Source organism: Poeciliopsis prolifica, unplaced genomic scaffold (assembly GCF_027474105.1).
Source record: "Poeciliopsis prolifica strain line A6 unplaced genomic scaffold, Auburn_PproV2 SCAFFOLD050, whole genome shotgun sequence".
Taxonomy (NCBI): domain Eukaryota; kingdom Metazoa; phylum Chordata; class Actinopteri; order Cyprinodontiformes; family Poeciliidae; genus Poeciliopsis; species Poeciliopsis prolifica.
The window spans coordinates 1-6,003 of record NW_026562425.1 but is presented as its reverse complement, the minus strand read 5'-3'; positions in this window follow the sequence as shown (position 1 = coordinate 6,003).

Genomic DNA, 6,003 nt, shown 5'->3' with positions numbered 1-6,003 from the left:
GGTTAAAACTGAAATGGTCTAGTGATCAGGCTCAGAATCAGGGTGTGGTGATGGGCTCGGACCCCGACCCTCTGAGCTACATAAAGACATTTACAAAATCGGCCTTCTACTACCTGAAAGACATTTACAGGATTAAGTACAGGATTAAGAGAAGCAAGATCTGTTTATCTGTGTTCATCTTTAGTCGCATTGATAACAGCAACAGCGTCTTCACGGGTCTGCCTAAAATATTTCTGCTCTGCTGCAGCTGATCTAGAATGCTGCTGCTGGTGTCCTCACTAAAACCAGAAAGATCAAAGCTGAGTTATAAAGTCCTTACACTGGCTCCGTGTATCACAGAGAATATACTTTAAACTACTGTTGTTAGTTCATAAATCACTGAATGGCTTAGCACCACAATACATCAAAGATCGGCTGTTATTTGTCTTCTGGTTCTGGTTTGCTGTGCAGGCACAGTACCAGAACCAAACATGGAGAAGCAGCATTCAGTTTCTATGCACATCAAATCTATAACAAACTTCCAGACAACTCCAAAACAGCTGAAATATTGAGTTCGTCTTAGTCTAGACTATATAACCATCTGTTTAGAGTTCCTTTTGAACTCTAAATAGTGGAACATTAACCAACACAAATGATGTATATTGATGATTTTGATCTAAACACTGTATGTCTCCAAAGCAACCCACGCACCCCACAGTGTCACGGCACACCCACAAAAACATCGAGGTATGACGTCATTGACCTTCTCCAAATCCTCGAAACACATGTGAACCAGACTGAACTTTTTATCAGTGATTGTGTTACTAATATCACAAAATAACTGTCATTTCATTTATTGAAAGGTCATTCTTTGTACAAATACATCCGAATTGTGACTACAGTGATATAATCTGTCGGTGCAAATTTGCAATCAAAGTATTCCACTTTCCTTACTGCACCTCAGCCATTGACTAGTCTGAGAAAATTGCCTAGCAACCCCCATTTTATGATCCATAGCTGATCCACATTTAAGCCCATTCATTCAGCTTAATTATCCCAACAAGTTATGGGAATATCAGTGGAGGAAATGGAAGCAATTTGTAGATGTTATAATGGACTATGGGAAACTAAGAAAAGTCATTGTGCACTATTCAATAAAAAGGAAAATAAAGCCCTGATGACAGTAATTTCAGCCCTAATTGCCTTCTATTTTAACTGTTTGTGGCACAGTTTGAGTATTCAAAGGGAATTTGTACCTTCGGGAAATTCACAAAGGTGGTAAAAGCAAGCAAAGTTGAGTGAATGTGTCCTGGTAAAGTCCTAAATTAGTGATACAAAGCCAATACATATCTTGTCTGATGCTGTTTGCCTACATTTCAATGAGAGATCCACATGCATTTTGTAGTAGACAGATAAATATTCAGTCTGCCTAAATTAAAGTAAATATCATAAAGTTTATTCATAGTCTATGTATTAAGTAAATGATTTTAAATAACAATTTTGTTTAAATTAAACCAGGCCAAACGATTTTGAATTCTTAAAAAGCACAGTCATTTGCATTTTATAAACTGCACATAAAAAATACCCTCTGTTGAAGGCTGGTGAAAATATAGTACAGGGAAAGAAAAACACAGAAAAAAGTGACCTTCTGTGAATTAGAGATGTCAAGCAGGTTAGATATTCTCTCCTTCAAATCTTCCAATTGTGAATCTTTTCAAGAGTTTTAAAAATCTTAATAAAAACCACTCAAACAAATGAAGGAAGCTCCCTCTCCTACTCAGTGCTGTGTGTTGACTGAGTGTGAAATGAGAGAGCATACATGGCATTAGAAGGTTTTTCGGTTGGCTTGTCCATATCAGTTTTTCCACAATCCACGGCGTTGACCCTTGGCTTTGAAATGCTGTTTCTATGTGATTCTTCCAGTCAAACTTTATTAAAATATTGAGAAATGCCCATCAGGTGAACACTGACTCATTTACAATCCCAATTAAAGTTATTTAAAATCTTTTTTCTGTCTTGTCAGTCACTTTTGCACTAGAGCTTAGCGTGCTCTAAGCCAGGCACTCGGTCCAAATCTGAGACTTTGCCTGAAACTTTGACTTTTTGCCTGAGACATTGTAAAATATCTACTTGTTCACTATAAAATGCAGATGGCTGACAGGAGCTGTGCTTCCATTACAACTACGTTCAAAACTGTTGATATTCCTCTAATGTTGTAAAAGCACAATTTCACTTTTGCAGTGTTTCCATTAAACAAGAAGCACAATTGTAATCATATATTAATAAGTTTGTTCACACAAGTCAATTAAAAACATGCTGCGCTATCATTGTCCTACCACTTCCTGTGGTCGTCTTCTTCTTCTTTTCCACCAGTAGAAACATCCAGATTTTGATCACATGACTTTTGTAATGCAATAAATGTGTTATTTTGCATTTATAAAATACACTAATTTCAATACAGTCAAAGAACCGCCTCATCCTCGCACAAAAACGTTTTATTGAAAATCATGACTTTCCATTAAGTACATTTATTTTTGTAGTTAAAGGGTCGATGGAAATGCAACTCCTGAACATGTCAACACAACAGTAGGGAAGACCATAAAGGACAAAAGTTTGATTTTTTTTTTTCAAATCTTTTTCCACAACAAAATGTTAGTGACAGGAACTCTGTGAGTTTTAATTGAATACTTTTGCACTAAACCCATAACAAAACAAACTCAGAATCGCATGATGGCAGCTCTGTCATGCAAATGTTGCCTCATTACTCATAACCTTGTCTGCAAACGTCAAGTAGTCTTCAAACTGCCTGCTCGTGTTCATGTTTACCAGCCAGGCAAGTCTGTAAAGTCTCAGGCTGAGGGACATCAAAGGGACAGGAGAGGCTAAAGATCTAATGCTGCTACCCTCAGCTTTCTTCGGGCTCACTCGCTCGCTGTTGCTTAGGAGACCGTTTGCATTTCACTTGGTTATAAACCATCGCTTTGGACAGGAGGGGAAAAAAGGGGGCAGCTCTGCTCACAGGGAAAAGAACAAGCAATCTGGTGAAGCCACATTTAGTTGTTTAGACTTGTTTGTGCAATGTATGCTTTTGTATTGGCTGTTTCGGGTTTTCTATTTTTTCAGTTTACATTTCTGAGAGCAGGAGAAAAATAATCGAGTATGCTTAAGTGAGCGTACGAAGCCACAAAATCAACCACAACTCCAGTATAAAAGCATAACTGTGGTTGAGACTGTGAATTCAAGATCTCCATCTTTTGCAGGAAGACGTATCAGACCGAGTGGTTTGGTTCAGACCGTGAAAGTGGTTCGTGAATCTTGGAGAACGGGCCAGAACCTCGGCACTTACTCCTGCATGAGTTGACAAGCACAGTCGCGAATGCACACATGAGCATGGGCGCATGTAGGTCAAGCTTATGAATAACTACCCTCAGAGGAGACAGAGATAGTGGCAGGGAAGCACACGGAAAAACACACACACCTTACGTTTCTTTCTTTCATACTCTGCTGCCCTCCCTCCCTTCCTCGGCCCTCTACCTCCACCCACACCAGAGAGCACTTCAAATACCTCTGAATCTAATGACATCTCCCTTTTTATTACCATAACCAGTCCTCTGACCTGCTGAGAAAATTAGTTTACTTTCCAGGTGCATTTCAATAAGCCAACGCCAGGCTTTTCGCTGCAGCCTGTCTCTCCCACTATCCCTTCTGTCTCTGCACACACAAAGACAGCATATACTGGCTTTATTAAAGACAATGGATCTCCAGAATCTAACCTTGGGAATGGTGAAACCCTGTTTGTTTACCCACTGGCTCTTGTGTACCACTCTTATGAAGCCACACATCTTTGTTTTAATGGGGATTTTCAGCCCCAAAGGGGCCCGAAATGAATTCAAAGCGTTCATTAAGGAAAATTTAAAACAATATATTATGTTTTTCCCCCAAATACAGAAATCTTGTGATTCCCTTTTCTCCAATTCATTATAATATCAAGGAAAATATAGACGTCTGGTAAACCTAACAGAGCAGTAAATAAAGAGTCATAATAGGTTTTTGACAAAATTCCAGTCAAAAACTGGAATTTCCAAGGGTTAGCTGTACCCAAAACTTTGAAAAATGGAAAAATATGTATTTGTGTATAAGACAATTCTAATACCTTTCATACAACTGTAAACCCCGTTGGCTCTGAGTGCTTGATTTAAAATTAGATTAATATTGAGCTTTTCTGCACCAAAAACCCCAGGTTGGTCTAGCATAAAACAAAAGAAGAATACCTTAAAAATACTTCATGTGAACCCTTTGGTACAGTGCTGTATGCCTGTTTTTGTTTTTCTTTTTATAAAAAGACTTTTTAATGAAAATCTGGTGGCTTCTGACAGAAAAACCCTGCAGACCCACCAGGTAAAAGCGAGTACAGCTGCATCATTTATGGGGAACATTCACATGAAGCCAAACAAGTTACTTACTGCTTAATTTGTTTCTAGGAACAAGGCTGGAAAAAGGAGAGCGATGTCCATGGAAAACGCCACAGAAGCTGAGAGACGACTGGATAGAGGAGAGTTGTTCTGAACGATAATTATGATCCAGTTTCTGAATGTGAAGAAACATTTCAGCATGTCTGTTGCCCTTTGAAGCCATCTTAAAAAATGGGACACTAATAACTATCTGTTGGTGCTACTGTGAAAGAAAAAAAAAAAAAACTGTCGCCTTCTGATTGAGTTCAATAAACTGAACCAATTTACTGCTCTTCCTCTCTGATCCAGTCTGATTATTGTCCTCTCACTTATTTTGCAAACATGCTTGACTTTATTCAGTTGTTTTTTATGTTTATAAGCTTCATTTTACTGATTGTCAACATTTCTGTGTGATATTGAGATTAGCTAAAAGTGAGCAAGCTTTACAGTATATTTTTGAACTCTTCATCTGCTGATCAGTATTCGCACTTGTGGGTTCTCACTGCACCAATAAACCGCCTGTTCCAAGTAGGAGCTACGAAAGGCATTATTATACAGGGATGGCACCAATTTATTTTTAGCTTTGAACACTAAGTACAGCATAAGAAGTCAGTAATTTCAAATGGCTTTATTTTTATTTTTACTTTCAGTTTTTGATAGCATCTTCTACTTTTGCTATGACAGCATTGCACCAGGTAGGCAGACAGAATAAGCAAATTCCTACAATAAACAAATTTAATATTTAAATTAAAAAACTTTTTAAAAGCTAACTTTCAATTTTTACCTTATATGTTTTGTTTTATGTCAATATTTTTGTAGTTTCCTTCAATACTATTCAAAACAAATCAAAACTCTCTGTACCTAAATAGTACTTTTTTCTGAAATTCCCATAACTACTCCAAAGTACTAAGATCTAATTAAATAGCTTTTAGAAGAATGTAAGTGTAAACATAAAAAAGCAATTAGTCGCTGACTGTCCAGATAATTTCTTTAGATTTCACCATTAGGCAAAGAAAAAGCCATAACATGAAAGTGAATATTGAATTTAAGGCAGATTTATTACGATCATTAACTAATTGCTAACAGCTGCCTTCTTCTTTGTTGTTTTCACCCAGAACTCAATAAATATTTCTGACCTTTTATAGACCCGTATGTTTAGCTCCAACCTGTCTACAAACAAACAAATGAACATGCACTCAAGCCCACATTTCTGGTCATTTTCATAACAGTGAAAGTTATGAAAAACATGCACACACTGAACACAAAAGCAAAACCAGCAATAAGTACTGGATGTGTCAGGCAGTAAAAATTTCTCTCTGTAATTCTATTCTCAGTTGATATTTAGAAAAGATGCTTATTAGTTAAGTGTTAGATTTCTCACAGATGCTTACATTTCTATTACCAGAGGTGGGAAAAGAACAGAAAGCTGTAACTTAAACTAATCTTAATAAAATAAAATAAAGAAGTCCACAGATAAAATATAAAACAAAGAAATAATTCAAAACACTACCACCAAAAACAAACAAAGGAGTGAAAAATAAACAAAAGTATTAAAATAATAATAATGGGAATG